The 26,472-nt window shown below is 44.6% G+C and overlaps 1 long non-coding RNA gene across 1 annotated transcript; it reads right to left on the bottom strand.

The window, feature by feature from the left end:
- Positions 1-1,467: 1,467 nt before the first annotated feature.
- On the bottom strand, positions 1,468-5,961 carry LOC121270541. Its single transcript, XR_005941563.1, has 4 exons — positions 5,820-5,961; positions 5,414-5,509; positions 3,987-4,107; positions 1,468-2,253 (listed from the first exon to the last, which is right to left on the bottom strand). It is a non-coding gene; the product is annotated as an uncharacterized LOC121270541 (long non-coding RNA).
- Between the last annotated feature and the right edge of the window lie 20,511 nt (positions 5,962-26,472).

Genomic DNA, 26,472 nt, shown 5'->3' with positions numbered 1-26,472 from the left:
CAGAACCTTGATTGGAGAGGCAGATTTTAACAAACATCTTTAATCACGAAAGGTGGAGAGGTTTAGGGAGGAAATTTAAGAGGCACGGCCACCAATGTTGGAATAATTAAAAGCAAGGATGATCCAGAGGCCAGAATGAGAAGTGCAAATATCTCAGAGGGTTGTGTGACGGGAGGTTACAGAGATAGGGAGTGATGAGACCATGGAGGGATTTGAAACAAGATTCCAAATTTTAAAATGGAGGCACTGCTGGACCAGGAGCCAATGTGAGCACAGAGGTGATGGGTGAAGGGGACTTGATGTGAGAAAGCACATGGTCAGCAGAGTTTTGGATGATCTCACCTTTCCGTGTGGATACAGAGTGAATGCGAGGGGTAGGCCAAGAATATATTGGAATGATCAAGTCTAATGGTAACATGGAAATGGGTGAGGGTTAAGCAGCAGATGAGCTGGGGGTGGGGTGGAGACAGGCGACATTATGGAGATTGAAATGTCTGGTGTTAGTGATGGTGTGGATATGTGGTCAGAAACTCATCTTGGGGGCAATATGACATCAAAATTGTGAACACTGTGGATCAGCCTCAAACACTTACCAGGGAGAGGGATGGACTCAGCAGCTAGGGAATGGAATTTGTTGTGGTGACTAAGGACAATGGCTTTGGTCTTCCCAATTTTTAATGAAGGAAATTTTGCTCATCTAGTACTGGATGTGGGATAAGCAGTTTGATAATTTAGCAAAAGTGTAGGAATGGAGAGGGATGGTGGTGAGGTAGAGCTGGGCGTTGTCAGTGTACATGTGAAAATTAACATGCTGCTTTTGGATGATGTCACCTAGTGGCAACATGTAGATGAGAAATAGGAAGGGCCAAGGATAGATCCTTGGGAGACACCATGTATAAGAACTTTGGAGAGGAAAGGGAGGTTGGAGCTGGGGCAGTTGTTTGCAAAGATGGTGGGGGCGTCACAGGTTGTTTGTTAGAATGGGTGATTACGGTAGATTTAGAGGTGAGAAAATCAGTAACAGAAGAGAGAGAACCATTAACAATATCAGCAAACATGGAGAAGTTGAATGGTCAGTAATTTAGTGAGAATAGGGTTGATGGAGCACAAGGCGGGTCTCATGGACAAGTTGAGCACTGAGGGGAGAGAAACTGGAGAAAAACATGGGTTCAGGGCTCAGACAAGGGGGAATTTTCTAGACAGTTTGTCCTGGTGGGCTAGTGGAAGGGAGGGAAGCAGCAGAGGCAGCTGATCAGATTGTCTCAATCTTAGTGACAAAGAAGCTCCATGAGCTCCTCACACTTGTTGTTTGAAGTGGGGATGGAGGAGGAAGAGGAGAGGGAGAACCCTTCAAAAGAAACTAACTTGTGTTAGAGCCATTAAAAAGATTCAACACAGTGTGCTCAACACAAAGCTGATTTATTTGACTTTATCCAGAATATTAACACCTATAACTGGGCTGGCGCTTACTAACATCAGCAGAAACAGACCGCAATGAATATGGTTTCGTTCTGAATGTGACTAACAGAAAAATCTACTCAATGTTACGAGTTACTTGTGAACTTGCTGGTGTCTCAGCAGTGCAGATGACTGAGTGAATCCCTTCCCACATTTGGAGCAGGTGAAAGGCCTCTCCCCGGTGTGAATTCGCTGGTGCACAGTGAGGTGAGCTGATTGCCTGAACCCGGTCCCACAGTGAGAGCACCTGAACGGTCTCTCGTCAGTGTGAACACGTTGATGGGAGATCAGTTCCACAGAACTTTTTTTGTAGCACTTCCCGCAGTCTGGATATTTAAAAAGTCTCTCCCCCGTGTGAACTCGCTGGTATCTCAGCAGGTGGGATGACCGAGTGAATCTCTTCCCACACTGGGAGTAGGTGAATGGTCTCTCCCCAGTGTGAACTCGCTGGTGTCTCAGCAGGTGGGAAGAATGATTGAATCCCTTCCCACACTCGGAGGAGCTGATCGGCTTCTCCCCAGTGTGAACTCGCTGGCGTGTCAGTAGGTTGGATGATCAAGCGAATCCCTTCCCACATAGGGAACAGGTGAATGGTCTCTCCCCAGTGTGACTGCGCCGATGAGTTTCCAGCTCAGACGGGAATCTGAATCCCTTCCTACAGTCCCCACATTTCCACGGTGTCTCCCCAGCATGGACGGTGCTTTGTCCGTCCATGTTCAATAGGGTGACTTCGTCAGATCCTGATGTGATGTTTGGTTTCAGTTTCCCGACTGCAAATCCTCCCTTTCTAATACCCTGTGAAATTGATTTAAAACAGAAAAAAGGGTGTGAGAGAGAACCCACAAAAACACAAAGGCAGGTTGTGAAATTGAGCTGAATGAAGCTGGGAATTTGTGGGGCCGGCACGAGGAAAAAGTGACCATGAAAACTGCTGGATTGTTATAAAAACCCAATTGGTTCACTAATGTCCATCAGGGAAGGGAACCTGCCACCCGCTCTGGGCTTACACAAGACTCTGGCCTCAATAAGAACAGAAGAAACAGGAACAAGAGAAGGCCTAACGCCCCGTGGAGCCTGCTCCACCATTCAATACAATCATGGCTGATCTGAGGCTTCAACTCCACACTCCCACTCCCCGTATCCCTTGACTCCCTGAGAGATCAAAAATTTCTCCATCTCAGCTTGAAATATATTCAATGATGGAGCATCCACAACTTGCTGGGCTGGAGAATTCTATGTGACAGAGAGAGAAGGGGAATGGGAGAAAGAGAGAGATGGGGAGTTGGAGAGGCAGAGAGAGAAGGGGAATGGGAGAGAACAAGAAAGAGAAAGGGGAAGTGGGAGAGAGAGAGAAAGGGAGTGGGAGAGAGAGGAGCGAGTGGGAGAGGGAGGGAGAGAAGGGGAATGGGAGAGACAGAGAGAGAAGGGGAGTTGGAGAGGCAGAGAGAGAAGGGCAGTAGGAGAGACATGTGGTGAGGGGCGGGTTTTTATAAACATACAACTAAACCAGAACTTGATTTAATCTCCTGAACCATTAAACTTCACCCCCTGGAAGGACCAGGGTAGCAGGTGTATGTGAACACCATCAGCTCCAAGTTCCCTTCCAAGCCACAAGCCGTCCTGATTTGTCTGACATCCAGTACTGGATGAGCAGAAATTTCCTCCATTTAAATATTAGGAAGACTGAAACCATTGTCTTCAGTCCCCACTACAAACTCCACTCCTTAGACACTGATTCCATCCCTCTGCCTGACAACTGTCTGAGACTGAACCAGATGGTTCACAAACATGATGAAATATTTCACCGCAAGATGAGCTTCCAACCACTTTTCCACATCATCACTAAGACCGCTTATTTCCACCTCAGTAACATCACCCGACTCCAGCCCAATCTCAGCTCATCTGCTGCTGAATCTCTCATCCATTCCTTTGTTATCTCTAGGCTTAACTATCCTAACACACTCCCGGCTGGCCGGCCTCCCACAATCAATCTCCCTGTAATCTTGAGGTCATCCAAAACTCTGCTGCCTGTGTGCTTACTCGCACCGTCTTCTTTGCCCATCACCCCTGTGCTCATTGACCTACAAAAGCTTCCTGGTTAAGAAGCACCAAAAGTTTAAAATTCCCACCCCGTTTTCCAATTCCTGTATGGCTGCTCCCCGTTGCTGGAATCTCCTCCAACATCACAACCCTCGAAGATATCTGCACTCCTCTAATTTGGCCTCCTGAGCATTCCTAATTTTTATTCTTCCACATTTGTGCCCATTCTGTCAGATTCCAAGGCCCCAAGCTCTGGAATTCACTCCCTGAACCTCTTCCTCCTTTAATTTACTCTGTAAAACCCACCTCTTTGACCAAACGCTTGGTCACCTGCCCTAATATCTCCTTCAGTAGCTCAGTGTCAAACCTTGCTTTGCAACATTTCTGTTGAACAGTGTCTTACATTAAAAGTGCAATATAAATTGTTGTTTTGGACATTTATCAATGTTCCTTCATCACCACTGGGTGAATAACCTGTAACTCCTTACCTAACAGCATTGTGGGAGGACCTTCATCACACAGATTGCAGTGCTTCAACAAGATTAATCATCATCTTCTCCACAGGCAACTTGGGGGGGGCGGGGGTGCGGTCACAATAAGTGCTGGTATCTGTGGAGAGAGACAGAATTGTGCAGAATGATTTAGTTTGATTCAGGTGGGTGTCACCGGCTAGGCCAACATTCAGAGGGTAGCTAAGAGTCAACCACTGCTGTGATCTGGGGTCACGTGTCAGCAAGACCAGGTAAGGACAGCAGATTTCCTTCCCTAAAGGGCATCAGTGAACCAGATGGGTTTTTACAACAATCATTTGATTATTAATTCCAGTCTTTTTTTATTGAATTGAAATTCCACCATCTGCCATAATGGGATTTGAACCCAGGTCCCTGGGATATTGCCCTGGGTCTCTGGATCACTAGTCCAGCGACAATACCACTACACCATCACCTCCCCTCAGGGAGTAAAAATGCTGCAGAATTTGATGATCAGTCTAAGCTCAGAGATGGAAGAGAAATGGACTATAGCACAGGAAAAACAATTCCTGACTATGAAAGATACTGTGGGGAGATAAAGCTGGGAGACCAGCAGCACATGGTTGGGGGATGGGCATCGGTGGAAACCTCATTTAGATACAGTCAACAGAAGTAACAGTAAAATCCTAAACATAACTCAAATATATCCATTATTAGAGACAGGAGAAGTTAAAAATGGCAAGGAGGGCAGTGGTGAAACAGAACAATGGATGGACCTGGATTCAGGTCCACAGTAAAGGAGCCATACCAGTCCCAGAGCCATGGAACATCTCACAGATACAAAGCAAAGAAATAAACGCTCTAAATTGTAGGTGGATGGTGAAAATCAGTCAACTCTGAAACAGTTTTAACTTTAAACTCTCCCCCTGGAGCCTGCAGCTGGAAAGATATCAGAAACACTGGAGTCAGAGAAAAATCTCCCAGTTGAGGAAATACTTGAGGAGCGGGATGATGTCACCGTGTAATTGTCGATGCGTGATGATGTCACAGTGTAATTGTCGATGTGTGATGATGTCACAGACACAAACACAGAATATCTGGGTCTGTGCAAACCAGTGATCACCATACATTATGAAGGATGTGAGGGTCCTTGAGAGGGTGCAGAGGAGATTGACCAGAATGGTTCAAGGGATGAGGTGTTTTATTTGTAAGATTAGGTTTGAGAAACTGGGGTTGTTCTCCTCGGAGTAAAGGAAATTGAGGGGAGATTTGATAGAGATGTACAGGATTTATGAAAGGTAGTTAAATAAAAACTGTTCCCATTGGCTGATTATGAAAAGATTAAGGGACAGATATTTAAGATTTTAGGCAAGTCCACATGGGGGCATGCCAGGAAGAGATTTTTTACCCAGTGACTGGTAATGACCTGGGAACTCAATGCTTACATTCAAAGACTGATGATATTCAGGTGGAATAAGTGACTTTCAGATTTTGATGTGTTGTTTGTTTTGAGTTTCTCGTCTCCCTCCTCTTCTAACATCCTGAAAATAGAGTTCACAAAATCAGTCCAGGACAGAAATTCAGAAAGAACAAAGATTTCTCTGGGTTTGAGTTTGCTGTGTGTAAATCCTCCCCTTCTAACCCCCTGTATAAGGAGTTTCCAAAATCCATCCCTGTCAGTCTAGGGTAGAAATGCACAATATTCTCTCCTCCTGCTATCCGCACCAGATGGCCACGCATGCGCCCTGCTGCACACTGCCCCCTATAAAGATGGCGGCCGTTACCCTGGGCGTGGCGAAGAGAGAAAACTAGACTTTTTCAGCCCGTTCTCGGCAAACACAAGACGGGTACCTTGTTATTTGGGATCTGCGGCCTGCACTGTGTCTTTACGAAGCCTCCGTGCCCACTCCACTGGCTCTATTCCTCCTCACACACCCACTCTGTTACTTTGCTCCACTCGACATTCTCTCACCCGCACTGAGCAGCTTCAGTTACAGACCAACACTGCGCATGCTCATGAACCACAATGCGCATGCCCAGCACACACACACACACACACACACACACACACAGCAATGCGCAAACGCAGAGCAGTGTTGTTGTGAGGCTAGGGCACATTCTGTCCTGTGGCGAATGCTGGGTGACCGCTCCGCCATTGAAAGCTATATTGTAGAACAGAAACCTATGTTGTGTAATCAGAATACGATGCCATAGGGACAAGACATAAAATTGTTGAATCAATTGATGCAGTGGCCAAATTTATCTGGACTCCACCACAGTTCTCCCCTGGATGTAATGAACAGCAGAATAAACCCCAACAGTTACATCTGAACTCAGCGGAGTGAGCAAGTGACTTTTCCCCCTATACATGGAACATTAAAACCGTGTCTTGCTAGTTTCTATGCTCTGATTGTGGATCAAATCCTCTGAACTTTTAAAGTTGGAGTGTTAACATGTGGGCAAACTGAATAAAGCCCTTTGCACACATGAAGTATCTGAATGTCTGCCTTCGGCGAGACTGTGTTGCTGTGTTGGTAAATGGGATGAGAGTGAACACTTTTCCATTTCCACCTGGTGAACAATCTGTGTACAGTGTGATTTTGCCTACACAATTTTCAGCTCAGACCTGGATCTCGAAATCTACTGGTAATGGGTTCCACATTCTTAGCACTACATAAGAACATTCAGCCCCTCAAGCCTACTCCGCCATTTAATAAGATCATGGCTGACCTGATAGTAACCTGAAATCTGTACCCACCTATCCCCGATAGCCTATCACTTCCTTGCTTACAAAGAATATATCCACCTCTGCCTTAAAAATATTCAAAGACTCTGCTTCCACAGCCTTTTCAGGAGGAGAGTTCCATAGACTCACGAACCTCTCAGAGAAGAAAAAATCGCCTCAACTCCTTTTTAAATGGGTGACCCTTTGTTTTTAAACATCAATCCCGAATTCCAGATTCCCTGACAAGAAGAAACATCTCTCCACATCTGCCCTGTCAAGTACCCTCAGGATCTTATATGTTTCACGAATCAGGTAAGGAAAAGCAAAACACTGCAGATGCTGGCTATCTGAAATAAAAACAGAAAATGCTGTAATTCTCAGCAGACCTGGTAGCATCTGTGGAGAGAGAGACATAATTTTCATTTCAGGTCTGTAACCTTTCATCAGAACTGCACTGTATCTGAAATATTAATTAAGCCTGTCAATCTAAAGATGCTGCCAGATGTGGTAAGGGAACTCAAGAAGAAAATGCAAAATACCCTTTGAGGAATGGAATCCAAGGAGAATGAGGGGTGAACTGCCCGAGTGACCAGAGACAGTCAAGGCACCTTTCCCTTCTTTAAGACGCTGGAACATTGACCCTGATGTTCTCAGTAAAATTAACTGATCTGAGACATTGAAAGGATTTTTGATACTGCACATCAGGGATTCAGATGTAATATCAGCTTCAGCATAATCAGAATACTTGGTAACAGACGTTGGAAGGGAGACGGCACCGGTTGAGGGAGAGCTGGATCCCGGTGGCATGGATGTGTCTGCAGTGGGTAGTTCAGACTGTTTCCATGTATCCACAATGAATGTCCCAAACTTTATTTTGGAAGAGTCAAGCTGATAAACAGCGTTAGTCATTCTGGAAGTAGCAATCTGAAGATTAGCCTCACTTTGTCAGCTGGGCTTGTGTGTGGTGTTAATCAGCATGTTTGCCGATTAACTGGTGACTCAAAACTACCCACCTTATGAAACCTTTTCCATTTCCAGCTGGTGAACAATCTGTTTACAGTGAGGTTACCTACACATTTTTCAGCTCAGACCTGGATCTCGAAATCTACTGGCAATAGGTTTCACATTCTTTACTGTTTGTCCCCCAATCACCACTCATTGTCACACAATTCCGTGTTGCCATTAGGTACTTGGCCTGCAAGATAACATCCTGAAAACCGTGGAAGTTCTACTGTTATAGAGTGAGCTCCCACAAAAACAGTTTCTTTTTAAAATTATTTTTTCTGTCAAATATAAAGAGAAAAGATTTAGACCTACTATGTACCTTCATCTAACCCATTAGAAATCCATAACATTTTTCCTCAGCTCCACAGTGAGTGAGACAGGGAAAAGCAGAAAAGCAGCAATATTCCACCCCCACACTCTTCAATCACCCACTGCTAGCAGAAAGCAGCGACTGCAGCTTCAATCAATGGGTTACTGCCCATCTCTGGGCTGCAAGATACTCCAACACAGGCCAAACCTCCCAAAAAACCGTGCACAGGCTCAGGAAACCTCAGGTGGATTATATCCCGGTCACTAAACCTCTGAGCAGCATTTACAGAATACCCGAGTGAGTGAGTCACAAATAAAAGTCACACCAACTTTCTAAATCTTTTTACTGTAAAATTCCTTCATTTTATTGAAAAGCTTACTGTTGTAATCTGAAAATGAGCACCATGGGATTTCTCTTACCGAGTGACTTGTTTTTCATTGTTTGTCCATCAGGTTTGTAATACAAAACAAAAACAGAATTACCTGAAAAAACTCAGCAGGTCTGGCAGCATCGGCGGAGAAGAAAAGAGTTGACGTTTCGAGTCCTCATGACCCTTCGACAGAACTTGAGTCAATGAATTTCGGGCTCGGCATGATACTGAGCTCTTCTTCCGCCGTCTTCGTCTCCGGGCTCACTTCTTTGGGCAGGAGTCCTCTCCCAGTTCAATGGATCCTTTTAGCCATCTCCAATATTCTCCCTCCACCTGGACCCCTCCCTCTGGATTCTTACCTTCTCTCGATCTTTTCATTGAGAACTGTCGGCGCGACATTAGTCGTCTCAATTTCTCTGCTCCTCTCACCCATTCTAACCTGTCTCTCTCTGAACTTACTGCACTCCATTCTCTCAGGTCCAACCCTGACATTGTCATCAAACCCACTGACAAGGGTGGTGCTGTTGTTGTCTGGCGCACTGACTTCTACCTCGCGGAGGCTGAGCATCAACTTGCAGACACTTCCTCCTACCTCTCCCTGGACCATGACCCCACCACTGAACATCAAGCCATTGTTTCCAGAACTGTCACTGACCTCATCTCCTCTGGGGATCTCCCTCCCACAGCTTCCAACCTGATAGTCGCCCAACCTCGGACGGCCCGCTTCTATCTCCTACCCAAAATCCACAAACAGAACTGCCCCGGTAGACCAATCGTCTCAGCTTGCTCCTGCCCCACAGAACTCATTTCTCATTATCTTGACTCCCTTCTCTCTCCCCTTGTCCCGTCCCTTCCCACCTACATCCGTGATTCCTCTGACACCTTACGTCACATCAACAATTTCCAGTTCCCTGGCCCCAACCGCTTCCTCTTCACCATGGACATCCAATCCCTCTACACCTCCATCCCCCACCAGGATGGTCTGAGGGCCCTTAGCTTCTTCCTCGAACAGAGGCCCGAACAATCCCCATCCACCACTACTCTCCTCCGTCTGGCTGAACTTGTTCTCACGCTGAACAATTTCTCCTTCAACTCCTCTCACTTCCTCCAAATAAAAGGTGTGGCTATGGGTACCCGCATGGGCCCCAGCTATGCCTGTCTCTTTATGGGGTATGTGGAACATTCCTTGTTGCAGTCCTACTCCGGCCCCCTTCCACAACTCTTTCTCTGGTACATTGATGATTACTTCGGTGCCGCTTCATGCTCTCGTCGGGACTTGGAAAAATTTATTAATTTTGCTTCCAATCTCCACCCCTCCATCATTTTCACGTGGTCCATCTCTGACACTTCCCTTCCCTTCCTTGACCTCTCTGTCTCAATCTCTGGTGATAGACTGTCCACCAATATCCATTACAAACCCACCGACTCCCACAGCTATCTCGACTACAGCTCCTCACACCCCGCTTCCTGTAAGGACTCCATCCCATTCTCTCAGTTCCTTCGCCTCCGTCGCATCTGTTCCAATGATGCTACATGCAAAAACAGTTCCTCTGACATGTCCTCCTTCTTCCTTAACCGAGGTTTTCCACCCACGGTCGTTGACAGGGCCCTCAACCGTGTCTGGCCCATCTCCCGCGCATCCGCCCTCACGCCTTCTCCTCCCTCCCAGAAACATGATAGGGTCCCCCTTGTCCTCACTTATCACCCCACCAGCCTCCGCATTCAAAGGATCATCCTCCGCCATTTCCGCCAACTCCAGCATGATGCCACCACCAAACACATCTTCCCTTCACCCCCCCTATCGGCATTCCGTAGGGATCACTCCCTCCGGGACACCCTGGTCCAATCCTCCATCACCCCCTACTCCTCAACCCCCTCCTATGGCACCACCCCATGCCCACGCAAAAGATGCGACACCTGCCCCTTCACTTCCTCTCTCCTCACCGTCCTAGGACCCAAACACTCCTTTCAAGTGAAGCAGCATTTCACTTGCATTTCCCCCAACTTAGTCTACTGCATTCGTTGCTCCCAATGTGGTCTCCTCTACATTGGAGAGACCAAACGTAAACTGGGCGACCGCTTTGCAGAACACCTGCGGTCTGTCCGCAAGAATGACCCAAACCTCCCTGTCGCTTGCCATTTTAACACTCCACCCTGCTCTCTTGCCCACATGTCTGTCCTTGGCTTGCTGCATTGTTCCAGTGAAGCCCAATGCAAACTGGAGGAACAACACCTCATCTTCCGACTAGGGACTTTACAGCCTTCTGGACTGAATATTGAATTCAACAACTTTAGGTCGTGAGCTCCCTCCCCCATCCCCACCCCCCTTCTCTTTCCCCCTTCCTTTTTTTTCCAATGAATTATAAAGATTTTCCTTTTCCCACCTATTTCCATTATATAAAAAAACCCCCACTAGAGCTATACCTTGAGTGCCCTACCATCCATTCTTAATTAGCACATTCGTTTAGATAATATCACCAACTTTAACTTTAACACCTATGTGTTCTATTGTACTATTGTCGTTGACATCTTTTGATGATCTGCTTCTATCACTGCTTGTTTGTCCCTACAACCACACCCCCCCCACCTCTCTCTCTCTATCTCTCCGCCCCCCACACACACACCTTAAACCAGCTTATATTTCAACTCTTTCTTAAAGAGTCAAGTTCTGTCGAAGGGTCATGAGGACTCGAAACGTCAACTCTTTTCCTCTCTGCCGATGCTGCCAGACCTGCTGAGTTTTTCCAGGTAATTCTGTTTTTGTTTTGGATTTCCAGCATCCGCAGTTTTTTTGTTTTTATATATAGGTTCGTAATACAATTTGTTTTGGATATTGAAGTGAATTTGATTTCAAAATCACAATGCAGCTAAATATTAACTCCAGGAGAAAATCCTGAGGAAAATGGATCACAGTATTTGCAAGGAGGTGCAGCTAAGGAGTGGAAGATATGAATGATATGATTGAGAATGAGAGGTATGCATTGCAAACTTGGGGCATTTGTAGGCCGATTACGTTCCGCACTTTAAAATTTCAAACAAGCTGAGGTATCAGCTGGAAAGCAATAGTATGTTCCCATGTATGTTGGGATATGGAACCACATGCTTGGCGAACTCAATTGGTGTTAATCTCAGAGCTGTGGGTTCCAGCCCCACGTGGGGTGCTGTAATACATTAAAAATCTGAATAGGATTCATTGTTTCTCTATCCAGCTGCGGAGTTTTCCCAGCATTTTCTGTTTTTGTTTCAGATTTCCATCATCCGCAGTAATTTGCTTTTATCTTTTTACTTTTAAAATCTTACTGCTTGAAATAAAAAAAACACCAACTAGTCACTGCGGCTCCCGTGAAACTTACAAAGCAACTGACACATATCAAATTCAAAACACTTTCATGTCGCATCTCTTTCTGCTTCTGTCCCTGACTCTCCTTCAGCTCCCTCTGCCCGTCCAGCTCCCAGGTTAATTAGCTGCTTGATGCAGACACAGTCAGTTCGTGGGAATGAGTAAAGAGACACCTGGATCTCACCTTCCTGATTCTCCCAGATACTGATTACAGGAATGTGCCCAGTGCCGATTATCCACAGTGCCTATTATCCACAGTCACACTGTCCTCCCAGTTGCTCAACTTTGAAATTGATTTTCACACTGGATTTCAATGTGAAGAAAGCAGAGCTGTGATAAGCTTATATTTTTCAGCAGATGTACTGAAAGAAGGAACAGAACAGGCTGATGATAACAGTGCTCTTTGGGTGCGGTGAGCTCCAGTGAAGGATTGGCACCATTAATGTGTCGCTCAATTAGTCTTGTGACAAATCTCGTGCTGGAAATGACAAGAAAACTCACTGAATTTGCTCCGTGTTTAGGTTTCAAAAGAGCTGAATACAAGGTAAGAAAGTATACCTCACTTGAGTGGGTTATAAAATGGCCAAATGACCCGTGCTTTTGGGAAACATAAAATTATAGAAAGAGGTCATTCAGCTGGGCATGCTGCTTTCAAAGAGCAGTAATGATTGTTTGATCCAAAAGGAGTGTTATTTGTGCCAATGCAAACAGTAGGCAGCAACATTCCTACTTCTCTCATCCATATTTTGCTTCACACCAACATTTCTATCGTCAGTGCTTTGCAACCAGCCATTCTCTTCTCTTCTGCCTTCATACCCTCATTCCACTTCAACCAAGTGTGATGTTTTCCAGCTCTGAGGTGAATCTTAAACTCTCACTCCTGTGATTCTGGTGGAGCTTTTAAACATTTCCAACCAATGAGTAATCAACACTCATTTCAACAAATTCAATAAATCGAACCCGGGCCATGGCGGTGAGAGCGCTGGATCCTAACCACTAGATCACCAGGGAAGCTGCACCAATATTTTTCAGTTTGGCTTATCTACGCTGCTTTTCCCTATTGTTTTTCAGTTCAAATCTCTTTCACCACAAAACTGCCTGTTTAGGTTCAAGACAAAGGACTTCTTCAGCCAATGAAAACAACGATTGCTGTGAGCTGGAACATGAAATTGACAGTGAGGTGAAATTGTCCCACAAAGCTGCTCATGTGTAACTTTCAATTTCCAAAACCCTCCACCCTATTCGCTGTTGGTCCAATGGAAGCGCTGATTCAGGGAAACTACCAATAAGGCTTGACATTTGGCTTATGGAGGCTACTTTTGACATTTTCTTTTTTATACCTGATCTGTTTCACCAGAGACAACTTTCTCCGACCAAATGGTCTGTTTAGGTTGAACACAAGTGAGAAGAACCATTGCTGTTAGCTGCAACATGAAATCAATAAGTCAGTTCATAAAGCCTCCGCTTTTGACTGAGCTTTTAATCATTTGACCAAATATGTGGCTCAGATCATTGCCCGATTCCTAGCCTCTGACCTGCTCTTGTAGCCACAGTAAATCAGACAATAGTACCTGGAATCCAAGCTCCCTTCTCAATTTGTAATTCAGTTCACACCAAATCTAGGCACTTTTATCATACACTATGGCTAGTCCAGTTCAGTTCCTGGTCAATGGTAACCCCCAGGACGTTGATAGAGAGGTATTCAGTGATGGTAATGCTGTTGAACATCCAGGGGCGATGATTGATTATGTCGTGTTGGAGATGGTCATTGCCTGACACTTGTGGGTGCGAATGTTACTTGCCACTTGTCAGCCCAAGCCTGGATATTGCCCCAGTCTTGCTGCATTTGGACATGGACTGCTTCAGTATCTGAGGAGTTGGGTATGGTGCAGAACATTGTGCAATCATCAGCGAACATCCCCACTTCTGACCTTATGATGGAAGGAAGGTCATTGATGAAATAGCTGAAGATGGTTGGGCCGAGGACACTACCCTGAGGAACTCCCACAGTGGTGTCCTGGAGCTAGGATGACTGACCTCCAACAACCGCAACCATCTTTCTTTGTGCTAGGTATGACTCCAACAATTGGAGAGTTTCCTCCTGATTCCCATTAACTCCAGTTGTGCTAGGGTTCCTTGATGCCAACTCGGTCAAATGTTGCCTTGATGTCAAGGGCAGTCAACCTCACATCATGTCAGGAGTTCAGCTCTTTTGTCTATGTTTGAACTGAAACTGTAATTAGGTTAGAAGCTGGGCATCAGTGAGCAGGTTATTGCGAAGTCAGTGCCACTTGATAGCACTGTTGATGACCCCTTCCATTATTTTACTGATGATGGAGAGTAGACTGATGGAGCAGTAATTGGCCGAGTTGGCTCATTCTCACTCTTTCAGTCCCATACTGGTAGGAACAAGGAGGAGAGACAGTATAAATTGCAGGGTACTGGGGAAAAGGTCAGGTATTGGCAGTGACAGGGTGGGCATAAAGACTGCTTTCTCTGCTGTAACCATTGTATGATTTCAAACAAATAATAGTGCAATTGGAGCAACTTCTGCAGTTGTGGCCAAGTGGTTAAGGTGATGGATTTGAAATCCATTGGGGTTGCCCAGACCAGGTTTGAATCCTGCTGACTATGGTTCCTGTTATTTCTGATTTAAACCATGCACGGACAGAACTACTTATTGAATGAATCGAGGAAAAGAGATCCAAACACATCTGTGATCTCTTATTTCCATTCATTTGTGAGCCTTCTGCAAATCTCCAGTCGGAAATGGAAAAAAAAACTGAGCCAATTTGGAGACATGATTTCATTCTGGTATTTGTCTCTCCTTAGGCCTCTTTCAGTCTTGGTGTATATCTCTGTTTGTGTTCCTCTGTGTGGATCAATGTGGTTCAGTTCCCTGAGGAGGTGAGCACATTAGTTGTGTAACTTCACATTATAATGTTACAGTGAAAAATATCAGGATGAAAGAGGCAAGAGAAGTTTATATCTTTCTATGTATGGACTACAACAACAACTTATATTTATAAAGCTCCTTATACCTAGTGAAACATCACAATGCATTCCCCAGGAGCATTATAAAACAAAATGTGACACTGAGCCACATATTCAGATGACAAACAGCTCGGTCAAAGGGGGACGCTTTAACAACTGTCCTAACTGTCATGTTCCAGCTAACAGCAATGGTTCTTCTCATTGGTGAAGAAGTCGCTTGTGTTCAACCTAAACAGACCATTTGGCCGGAGAAAGTTGTCTTTGGTGAAGGAGATCGGGCATGAAAATAAAAGTCAAAAGTTGCCTCCACAATCCAAATGTCCAGCCTTATTTGTTGTTTCCCTGATGGCCAGTGATTCAGGATCGGTGCTTCCATTGGACCAACAGCTAATAGGGTGGAGGGTTTTGGAAATTGAATGTTGCACATGAGCAGCTTGTGGGACTATTTCACCTCACTGTCGATTTCATGTTCCAGTTCACAGCAACCATTGTTTTCATTGGCTGACAAAGTCGTTTGTCTTGAACCTAAACAGGCAGTTTTGTGGTGAAAGAGATCTGAACTGAAAAACAATAGGCAAAAGCAGTGTAGATAAGCCAAATCGAAAAATGCTGGTGCAGCTTCCCTGGTGGTCTAGTGGTCAGGATTAGGCATTCTCACCGCTGCGACCCGGGTTTGATCCCTGGTCAGTTATTGAATTTGTTGGAATGAGTGTTGATTACTCATTGATTGGAAACGTTTAAAAGCTCCACCAGAATCAAAGGAACAAGAGCTAGAAAACATCACACTTGGTTGAAGTGAGGGAATGAAGGAGGAGGAGAAGAGACAGGGCTGGTTGCAAACCACTGACTACAGAAATGTTGGTGTGAGGCAAAATATGGGTGGGACAAGTGCAAACTTTGCTGTCTACTGTTTGTACTGGCACAAATATCACTCCTTTTGGATCAAACAATCGCTACTGCTCTTTGAAAGCAGCACGCCCGGCCGAATGGCCTCTTTCTGTGCTGTGACTTTCTATAATTTTGTGTTTCCCAACAGTACGGGTCATTCTGCCATTTTATAACCCATTTGAGCGAGATGTACTTTCTTACCTTGTATTCAGCTTTTTTGAAACCTAAACACGGAGCAAATTCAGCGAGTTTTCTTGTAATTTCCAGCATGAGATATGTCATGAGACTAATTGAGCGACACATTAATGGTGCCAATCCTTCACTGGACCTTACTGCATCCATAGAGCACTGTTACCATACATCTGCTTATCACAGCTTTCTTTCTTCACATTGAAACCCAGTGTGAAAATCAATTAAAAAGCTGCACAGCTGGGAGGGGACTGACTGTGGATAATCGGCACTGGGCACATTCCTGTAATCAGTACCAGGAAGGTGATCTTCACCTACGAGTTTTATCCATTCCCACGAACTGACTGTGGCTGCATCAAGCAGCTAATTGACCTGGGAGCTGGATGGGCAGGGGGAGCTGGGGGTGAGACAGAAGCAAGAAGAGATGCGACATGAAAGCACTTTGAATTTGAATTGTGTCAGTTGTTTTCAGTGGTGAATTTCTGCCTTGTAAATTTCACAGGAGCCGCAGTGATTAGTTGGTGTTTTATTTAAGTAGCAAGATTTAAAAGTAAAAAGATAAAACAAATTACTGCCAATGAGGGAAATCTGAAACCAAAGCACAATATGCTGGAAAAACCCAGCAGCTGGAGCAAAGAACAGGGTCAATGTTTCCAGTCTGTATGACTCTGATTCAGATTTTTATAGTGTTACAGCAGCCAGCGTGGGGGTCAAATGCACAACCCTGAGATTAAGAGTCTCATACTCTACCAACTGAGCTGGCCAGGAATGTGAAAAAACCATTTTGTATCTCAACATTCATTGCGAAGCCTATTGCTTTCCACCTGATACCTCAGCTTGGCCGGAATTTTAAAGTGTGGAACATAATTGGCCTACAAAAGCCCCAAGGTTGCTATGCATCCCCTCAATCATCAATAACATCATTTGCATCTTCCACTTCTTAGTTGCACCTGCTTCCAAATACTGTGATCGATTTTTCTCAGGGTTTTCTCCTGGATTTAATACTTAACTGCTTCGTGTCCTCATTTTGAAATCAGATTCGCATCAACAGCCAACACAAGTTGAATTGTAAACCTGATGGACAAACAATGGAAAACAAGTCACTCAGTAACACAAATTCAATGGTGCTCATTTTCAGACTCACAAAAGTAATCTTTTCCATAAAATGAAGCAGTTTTACAGTGAAAAGAATAAGAAAGTTTGTGTGACTTTTATTTGTGACTCACTCACTCGGGTATTCTGTAAATGCTGCTCAGAGGTTTAGTGACCAGGATATAATGTACCTGCACTTTCCTGAGTCTGTGCTCCGTGTATTGGGAGGATTGGCCCACTTTGGAGTTTGTCACATTCCAGGGATGGCCAGTAACCCGCTGATTGAAGAAGCTGCAGTCGCCCTTTTCTGCTGGCAGCGGGTGATTGGAGAGTGCGGGGCTGGAATATTGCTACTTTGCTGCTTTTCCCTGTCTCACTCACTGTGGAGTTGAGGAAAAGAGAATAATTGATGGGTTTGTTTGATTCCAATAATTTCATGGATTTTTAATGGGTTAGATGAAGGTACATAGTGGGTCAAAATCTTTTCTCATTGTATTTGACAGAAAACGTAATTGTAAAAAGAAGCTGTACTTGTGGGAGCTCACTAGACAACAAAAGACCTGCCACCGTTTTGGGGATGATGTCTTGCAGCCCAAGTTCCCCATGACAATCCGGGACTGTGTGACAATGATTGGTGATGAGGGGGAAAACAGTAAAAATCTTCACCCCCTGGGTGGTCTTGAATCACGAACCTTTCAGTTAATAGGCAAACATGCCAATTGCTCCACAGACACTTACACAAACCAAACTGATAAGGTATCCCGACCAGGGTGTCAGTGAGTCTAATGTTCAAATTGCCTCTACCCAGATAGCTATCGCGCTCTATCAGTTTTCGTCTTCCAAAATAAAGGGTGAGACCTTCATTGTGGACACATGGAAACTGTCTGATCCCACCCACTGCAGACACATACATGTCACCATGAACCAGCTTTCCTACAACCAGTGCCAACTCCCTTTGAGCCTTTCATTGTCTTGTCTGTTACCAAGTATTCTGATTGTCCTGAAGCCGATATTAGGTTTGAATTCCTGATGTGCAGTAATGAGAATCCTTTCAATGTCTCAGATCAGTTAATTTCACTGTTAACATCAGACTCACTGTTCCAGCTTCTAAAAGAAGGGAAAAGTACCTTGACTGTCTCTGGTCAGTTCACCCTTCATTCGCATTGGATTCCATTCCTCAAAGGATATTTTCATTTCCTTCTTGAGTTCCCTTACCACTTCTGGCAGCATCTTTGGATTGAGAGGCATAATTAACATTTCAGATGCAGTGCAGTCCTGATGAAAGTTTACAGACCTGAAATGAAAACCATGTCTCTTTCTCCACAGACACTACCTGATCTGCTGAGAATTCCGGCATTTTCTGTTTTTATTTCAGATAACCAGCATCTGCAGTATTTTGCTTTATTTTACCTGATCAGTTAAACATATAAAATCCTCAGGTTACTTGACAGGGCGGATTTGGAGAGGGTGTGGGAGAATCTAGAACTCAGGATCACTGTTTAAACGCAAGGAGTCACCCATTTGAAACGGAGGTGAGATGATTTTTTTCTCTCAGAGGGTTGTGAAACTTTGGAACTCTGTTCCTGAAAAGTCTGTGGAAGCAAAGTCTTTGAATATTTTTAAGGCAGAGGTGGATATATTCTTGGTAAGCTAGGGAGTGTTAGGTTATCGGGGATAGGTGAGGTACAGATTTCAGGTTACTATCAGATCAGCCATGATCTTATTAAATGGCAGAGCAGGCTTGAGTGGCCGACTGACCTACTCCTGCTCCTTTTTCTTATGTAGTGCTAAGAATATGGAACCCATTACCAATAGATTTCGAGATCCATGTCTGAGCTGAAAATGTGTAGGTAAACTCACACTGTAAACAGATTGTTCACCAGCTGAAATTGGAAATGGATTCACTCTCATCCCATTCACTGACACAACAACACAGTCTTGCTGGAGGGAGACCACTCAGATACTTGACATGTGCAAAGGGCTTTATTCAGTTTGCCCACATGTTAACATTCCAACTTTAAAAGTTCAAAAGATTTGATCCACAATCAGAGCATAGATACTGGCAAGACACGGTTTAAATGTTCCATGTATAGGGGGGCAAAGTCACTAGCTCACCCCATTTGCTGAGACTCCACTGAGTTCAGATCTAACTGTTGGGGTTTGTTCTGCATCCAGGAGAGAATTGCGGTGGACCCCAGAGCAATTTGGGCGCTGCATCAACTGAGTCAACAATTTTATGTTTTGTCCCTATGGCACCCATCGCATTCTGATTACAGGGCATAGGTTTCTGTTCTACAGTATGATCTTTCAATGGCGCAGTGGCCACCCAGCATACGCTGCGGAACAGAATGTGCCCTATGTTAACAGCAGCACCCTGCGCATGTGCATTGCTTTGTGTTGCGGGGCATGCGCATTGCGGTCCTATTCATGAGCATGCGCAGTGCTGGACTGTGACTGAAGCAGCTCAGAGCGGCTGAGAGAATGCGGAGTGGAGAAAATTAATAGAATTAGTGGGTGTGTGAGGAGCCAGTGGAGTGGGCAAGGAGGCTTCATGAAGATACAGTGCAGGCCGAACACCCCAAAAAGCAAGGCACCGGTCTTGTGTTTGCAGAGAACGGATCGAAACGGATTTCTCCCTTCATCAGGCCCGGGGTAACGGCCGCCATCTTTATAGGGAGTAATGTGCAGCAGGGCGCATGCGCGGTCATCCTGGTGCTACCCGCAGGAGGAGAGGATATTGTGAATTTCCATCCTGGACTGACAGGGATGGATTTTGTAAACTCCTTTTTCCAGGGGATTAGAAGGGGATGATTTACACACAGCAAACTCAGACCAAGAGAAATGTTCGTCCTTTCTGAATTTCAATCCTTGATTGACCGTGATGAATTTTGTGAATTCCAATTACAAAATGTTAAAAGAGCAGGGATACTTGAGGGTGATGAGAAACTAAAACCAAACATCGCGTCAAAATCTGAAAGTCACTTGATTCACCAGGATGTGAATATCACCAGCCTTTGAATGTAAGCATTGAGTTCCAGGTCATTTTCAGTTACTGGGCAAAACATCTCTTCCTCACATACTGCTTGTGGATCTTACCTAAAATCTTAAATCTCTGTTCCTTAATCCTTTCATAATCAGTGAATGGGAACAACTTTTATTTAACTACCTTTCACAATCCTGTAAACCGCTATCAAATCTCCCCTCAAGTTCCTTTACTCCGAGAACAACCCCAGTTTCTCGAATTTAATCTTACAATTAAAATCCCTCATCCCTCGACCCATTCTGATAAATCTCCACTGCCAGCTCTCAAGGACCCTCACATCCTTCATAATGTGTGATGATCACTGGTTTGCACAGACCCAGATGTTCTGTGTTCATGTCTGTGACATCATCACCCATCAGCAATTGCACTGTGACATCATCACCCATCGGCAATTACACTGTGACATCATCGCACATTGACAATTGCACGGTGACATCATCCTGCTCCTCGGGTATTTCCTCAACTGGGAGATTTTTCTCTGACTCCAGTGCTTCTGATATATTTACAGCTGCAGGCTCCAGGGGGAGAGTTTAAAGTTGAAAATGGTGATGTTGTTTCAGAGGTGAGTATTTTTCACCATCCATCTACAATTTAGAGCTTTCAGTGCTGTGCTTTGTTTTCTGTGAGAGGTTCCATGCCTCTGGGCTGTTGTGGCTTCTTTACTGTGGATCTGAATCCATGTCCATCCATTGCTCTGTTTCACCTCTGCCCTCTCTGATCACCTCTCTGCCATTGTCTAACTTCCTCTGTCTCTAATAATGGATGTATTTGAGTTATGTTTAGTATTTGATTGTTACTTCTGCTGACTGTGTCTCAATGTGACCATGTGCTGCTGGCTTCCCAGCTTTATCTTCCGACAGTATCTTTCATAGTCAGGAATTGTTTTTCTTTTTCTATTTCTCTTCCACTTCTGAGCTTATATTGATCATCAAATTCCGCAGCATTTTTACTCCCTGTAATTTATTCTGGACACACTGAAATATTAACTCTGTTTCCCTCTCCACAGATACCAGCAAACATTGTGATCCTCAGTTGCCTGTGGAGAAGATGATGTTTGACCTTCTTGAACTGCTGCAATCCATGTGGTGAAGGTTCTCCCATAATGCTGTTAGGTAAGGAGTTCCAGGTTATTCACCCAGTGATGATGAAGGAACAGTGATATATGTTCAAATCAACAACAACAATTTGTATTTATATCGCACTTTTAATGTAAGACAATGTTCCAATGCATTTCACAGAAATGTTACAAAGCAAGGTTTGACACATGAGGAGAAATTAGGGCAGGTGACCAAGCGTTTGGTCGAAGAAGTGCGTTTTATGGAGTACCTTAAAAGAGGAAAATGCCGTAGAGAATGGGAGAGGTTTAGGGAGTGAATTCCAGAGCTTGGAGCCTTGGAAAGTGACAGAATGGGCACGAATGTGGAACAATAAAAATCAGGAACGCTCAGTAGGCCAAATTAGAGGAGCGCAGATATCTCCAAGGGTTGTGATGCTGGAGGAGATTCCAGCAATAGGGAGCTGCCATGCTGGAATGTGAAAATAAGGGGTGGAGTCCAGCGATGTTACTGAGGTGGAAATAGGCGGTCTTGGTGATGATGTGGATATGTGGTTGGAAGCTCATCTTGGGGTGAAATATTTCACCTTGGTTCAGTCTCAGATAGTTGTCATGGAGAGGAATGGAGTCAGTGGCTACAGAGAGGCGTTGTAACGGAGACTGAAGTCAATGGCTTCAGTCTTCCCAATATTTAAATGAAGGAAACTTCTGTTCATCCAGTACTGAATATCAGACAAGTCAGGACAAGTGTGTGACTTGGAGGTGATGTTGTTCACATACACCTGCTACCCTGGTCCTTCTTGGGGGTAGAGGTAGAATGTTTGGGAGATTCTGTCAAAGTTCTGGTTTATTTGTAGGTCTCTGAAAAGCCCTCTCCTCACCTCCTGCCTCTCCCACTCCTCTCTCTGACTTGCTCTCTCTCCTTTTCTCCTTCTGTCACATAGAATTCTCCAGCCCAGAAGGTTGTGGATGCTCCATCATTGAGTATATTTCAGGCTGAGAGGGAGAGATTTTTGGTGTCTCAGAGAGTCGAGGGATATGGGGAGTGAGCAGGAAAGTGGATTTGAAGTCCAAGATCAGCCACAATCATATTGAATGGTGGAGCAGGCTCAAAGGGCCGTGTGGTCTTCTGCTGCCCCTGACACTTGTTTTATTATTGAAACCAGAGTCTTGTGTAGGCCCAGACTGGGTGGCAGGTTCCCTTCCCTGAAGGACATGAGTGAACCAGTTGGGTTTTTATGACAATCCAGCAGTTTTCATGGTCACTTTTTCCTCGTGCCGACCCCACAAATTCCCAGATTCATTCAGCTCAATTTTACAACCTGCCTTTGTGTTTTTGTGGGTTGTCTCTCACTCCATTTTTTCTGTTTTAAATCAATTTCACAGGGTATTAGAAGGGGGGAATTTTCAGTTGGGGAACTTGAACCAAACCTCACATCAGGATCTGACAGAGTCACCCAACTTATCTGAATATCATTGGATTTTGAACATGGAAGGAAAAAGCACCGTTCACAGTGGGGAGAAACCGTACACGTGTTCTGTGTGTGGATGAGGCTTCAGCTGATCATCGGGCCTGTCAAAACGTAAGTGCAGTCACACCGGGGAGAAACCGTGGAAATGTGGGGACTGTGGTAAGGGATTCAATTACCTGTTTGAACTGGAAACTCATCGGCACAGTCACACTGGGGAGATACTGTTCACCTGCTCAGTGTGTGGGAAAGGATTCACTCAGTCAACTAACCTGCTGAAACACCAGTGAATTCACATTGGGGAGAGACCATTCAAATGCCCAGACTGCGGGAAGTGCTATAAAAGTTCCGGGGACCTGAAGCCCCATTGACGTGTTCACAATGACGAGAGACCGTTCAGGTGCTCTCACTGTGGGACTGGGTTCAGGTGGTCATCTCAACTCACAGTACATCAGCAAGTTCACACTGGTTCACCTGCCCAGCATGTGGGCAGGGATTCACTCAGTTATCCCACCTGCTGAGATGCTAGCAAGTTCACAAGTGACAACAGTGAATGGATTTTGCTGTTAATTGCATCCTGGACTGAACCACGTTGATTGGAGTCTGTTTCTACTAATGTTGATAAACTCCAACCCAGTTATAGCCATTAATATTCTGAATAAAGTCAAATAAATCAGTTCTGTGTTCAAGATACAAGGTTGTTCCTTTTGAAGGGCTCTCCATCTCCCCTCTTTCCTCCATCCTCACCTCCAACAGCAAGTGTGAGGAGCTCATGGAACTTCTTTCACTAAGATTGAGACAATCCAGTCAGCTGCCCCTGCTGCTTCCCTCCCTTCCACTAGCCCACTGGGACAAACTGTCTCTAAATATCCCCCTTGTGTGAACCCTGAACCCACGTCTTTCTTTAGTTTCTCTCCCATCTCCTCTCATGTCACCTTAGTGCTCATCTTGTCCATCAGACCCACCTGCTCCATTGACCCTATTCCCACTAAACTGCTGATCGCCCAACTTCCCCATGTTTGCTGATATTGTTAATTGTTCTCTCTCTTTAGGTACTGTCTCTCTGTCCTTCAAATCTGACATCATCAAGCCCTCGTCAATAAACAAACCTTTGGTCTTGTTCTGAAATATTCTTTCTCCTTTCATTCCCCAAATCTATAAACTCCTGTCCCACATACTCCTCCCCCTCTCTGATCATTGTTCCAGATTCAGTGTCCGATCTCCTACTAATTCTTTTCTCCTCTCCAGATTCTCGCTCTTCTGTTGCTTAAAGTGGTGACTCAGGCTGTGGGTCAATCCCACTCCTTCACTCAAATAATTCAGCTAAAAACAAATGCTCCTTGATATATCATTTTGAACGTTTGGAAAGCATTACCTATTCCCAATTGTGGAGAACAGAAAGTCCAGTTGCTAATTCAAAGCTTCCTTCTCCCCAAGTCCCCAACAAGCTGTGTCTATCCGAGTTACATTGATACAGACTGACTCACTCAGTAAGTGATCAGATCTCACTGAACTATGACACAAGCTGTGTCTATCTGAGTTACATTGATACAGACTCACTCAATGAGTGATCAGGTCTGAATGAACTTCAAGAACAGAGGCACGACAAGTGCAGACACTAGTGATAATCTTCCAATCTTCCTCAGACACAGAGGGGGTGCCAGAGGACTGGAGAACTGGAGAACCCTTGTTCAAAAAGGGATGCAAGGATAAAACTGGCAACTTCAGGCCAGTCATTTTGATCTCAGTGGCAGGGATATTTTTCTGGAAACTGTGGTATGGGATAAAATCAATCATCACTTAGTCAAGTGCAGGATAATTAAAGAAAGCCAGCATGGGTTCATCAAGGGAAAAATCATGTTTAACTAATTTGCTGGGGTGTTTTGAGGAGGTAGTAGAAAGGGTTAATAAGGGAAACATTGTTGATGTGATGTATATGAATTTTCAAAAGGCATTTGATATGGTGCCGCACAAAATACTTTTCAGAAAAATTCTAGGTCATGGGATAAAAGGGAAAGTAGGCACTTGGATAAGAAAGTAGCCGGGTGACAGCAACCAGAGATTAGTGATAATTGTATTTTTCAGATTGGAGGAAGGTTTGCAGTGGAATTGCTCAGGGGTCAGTGTTGGGACCCTTGTCCTTCCTGATATATATTAATGACCTAGACTGTGGTGTGATTTCAAATTTTGCAGATGATACGAAGGTTGGAAATGTTGTCGACTATGATGGGCATAGTCTTGAACTTCAAAAGGACATAGACATGTTGGTGGATTGGGCAGACAAGTGGCAGATGAAGTTCAATGCAGAGAAGTGTGAGGTGATTTGTTTTGGCAGGAAATGTATGGTGAGGTAGCATAAATTAAAGGGAGACCTTCTAAAGGAGGTGCAGGAACAGAGTGACCTTGGTGTGTACGCACTTAAGTCATTGAAGATGGCAGGGAATGTTGAGAGAGCAGTTAATAAAGCATTTAGTATCTTAGACTTCATTAATATGGTTATTGAGTACAAGAGTAAGGAGGTCATGTTGAACTTGTACAAGACACTTGTCAGGCTTCACCTGGAGTACTGTGTCTAGTTCTGGGCACCGTACTTGAGGAAGGATGTAAAGGCATTGGAGAGAATACATAGGAGATTAACAAGAATAATTCCCAGGATGAAGAACTATAGCTATTAGGATAGATTAGTGAGGTTAGGACTGTTTTCCTTGGAGAAAGGAAGGCTGAGAGGAGATTTAATAGATGTATTCAAGATCCTGAGGGGTATGGACAGGGTAGTGAGAAAATGTTAGCACTCAAGAGATCATCAAGAACTCCTCGAGGGCACAGATTCAAAATAATTGGCAAAAGATGGTGGTTGGATTCTGGAACAAACTTCCTGAAAGGGTGGTGGAGGCAGGTTCAATCGAGGTATTCAAAAGGGAATTGGATTATTACATGAAAAGAGAAAATGTGCAAGGTTACGGAGATGAGACAGGGGAGTGGGCCGAGGTGGAATGCTCTTTCAGAGAGTCAGTGCAGGGTCAGTAGACAAATTGGCCTCCTGCACTGTAAAGATAACGTGATGCTGTGAAGGAGAACAACAACAACTTATATTTATATCAAACTTTTAACATAATAAAATGTCCCAAGGAATTTCACCGGAGCAGAAGGAAATCTTAGGCCAGATTGCCAAAAGCTCGGTCAAAGAGATCTGCTGTCAGGAGTGTACTAAAAGAGGAAAGTGAAGTAGAAAAGTAGAGAGGTTTAGGGAGGAAATTCCAGAGCTTAGGGTCCAGGCAGCTGAAGGCACGGCCACCATGGTGGAGTGATTAAAATCAGGGGTGAATGACGTGGTAATGGTGCTCCTTGTATGTGGGCCCCACAGCCCGGGGTTAATGCCCAAATCTGAATTTTGGGACATAGTTTGACCATCCCGGGTCTCAGAGAAACAATTCCCCAATAAACATCTTGTAAGAGCTTTGTTTATTGATACCAGAAAAAATTTGGGCCAATTGACTCTGCCTGTGTGCTCGATGGGAATTGACTTTAACAGAGTTAAAATCCTCTGGCTTTCAGTGTCAGAACAAAAATATGTTTTATCAAAGATAAAAAAATATATAAATACTGAAAAACCAACAGAACAAACCTGGGGAAATGCACAGCAGGTCAATCACCATTGGTAAGTGATAAATGAATGGTCACTGTTTCAGGTGGGACTCCTTCAGAATGAACGCTTCCCACCACCAGCACCAAACCCCTCCCCCATCCCCCTCCCGGTGAACAGAATATTCCTTCACCCACTCATCCACCATTGCACATCCACTCAATGGCTCTTTGCCTGGATTGACATTTAGCATGAATCCGTGAGAGGGCGAGCTGGCCCACAGGATGTCAGAATGGACAAGAGCTGGAAGTGGTTCCAATCAATACATTTTATATGTCATTGCTAAAAACAGGAAACTTAATATTTTGTTAAACCCCCATGTGCACACTCTTGGTGAATTATAATTTCTTGCCCTGTCCTTTCCTCTGGCATCGACATGGTG

Source organism: Carcharodon carcharias, chromosome 27 (genome assembly GCF_017639515.1).
Source record: "Carcharodon carcharias isolate sCarCar2 chromosome 27, sCarCar2.pri, whole genome shotgun sequence".
NCBI lineage: Eukaryota > Metazoa > Chordata > Chondrichthyes > Lamniformes > Lamnidae > Carcharodon > Carcharodon carcharias.
This window is presented reverse-complemented; position numbering and strand designations above follow the sequence as displayed.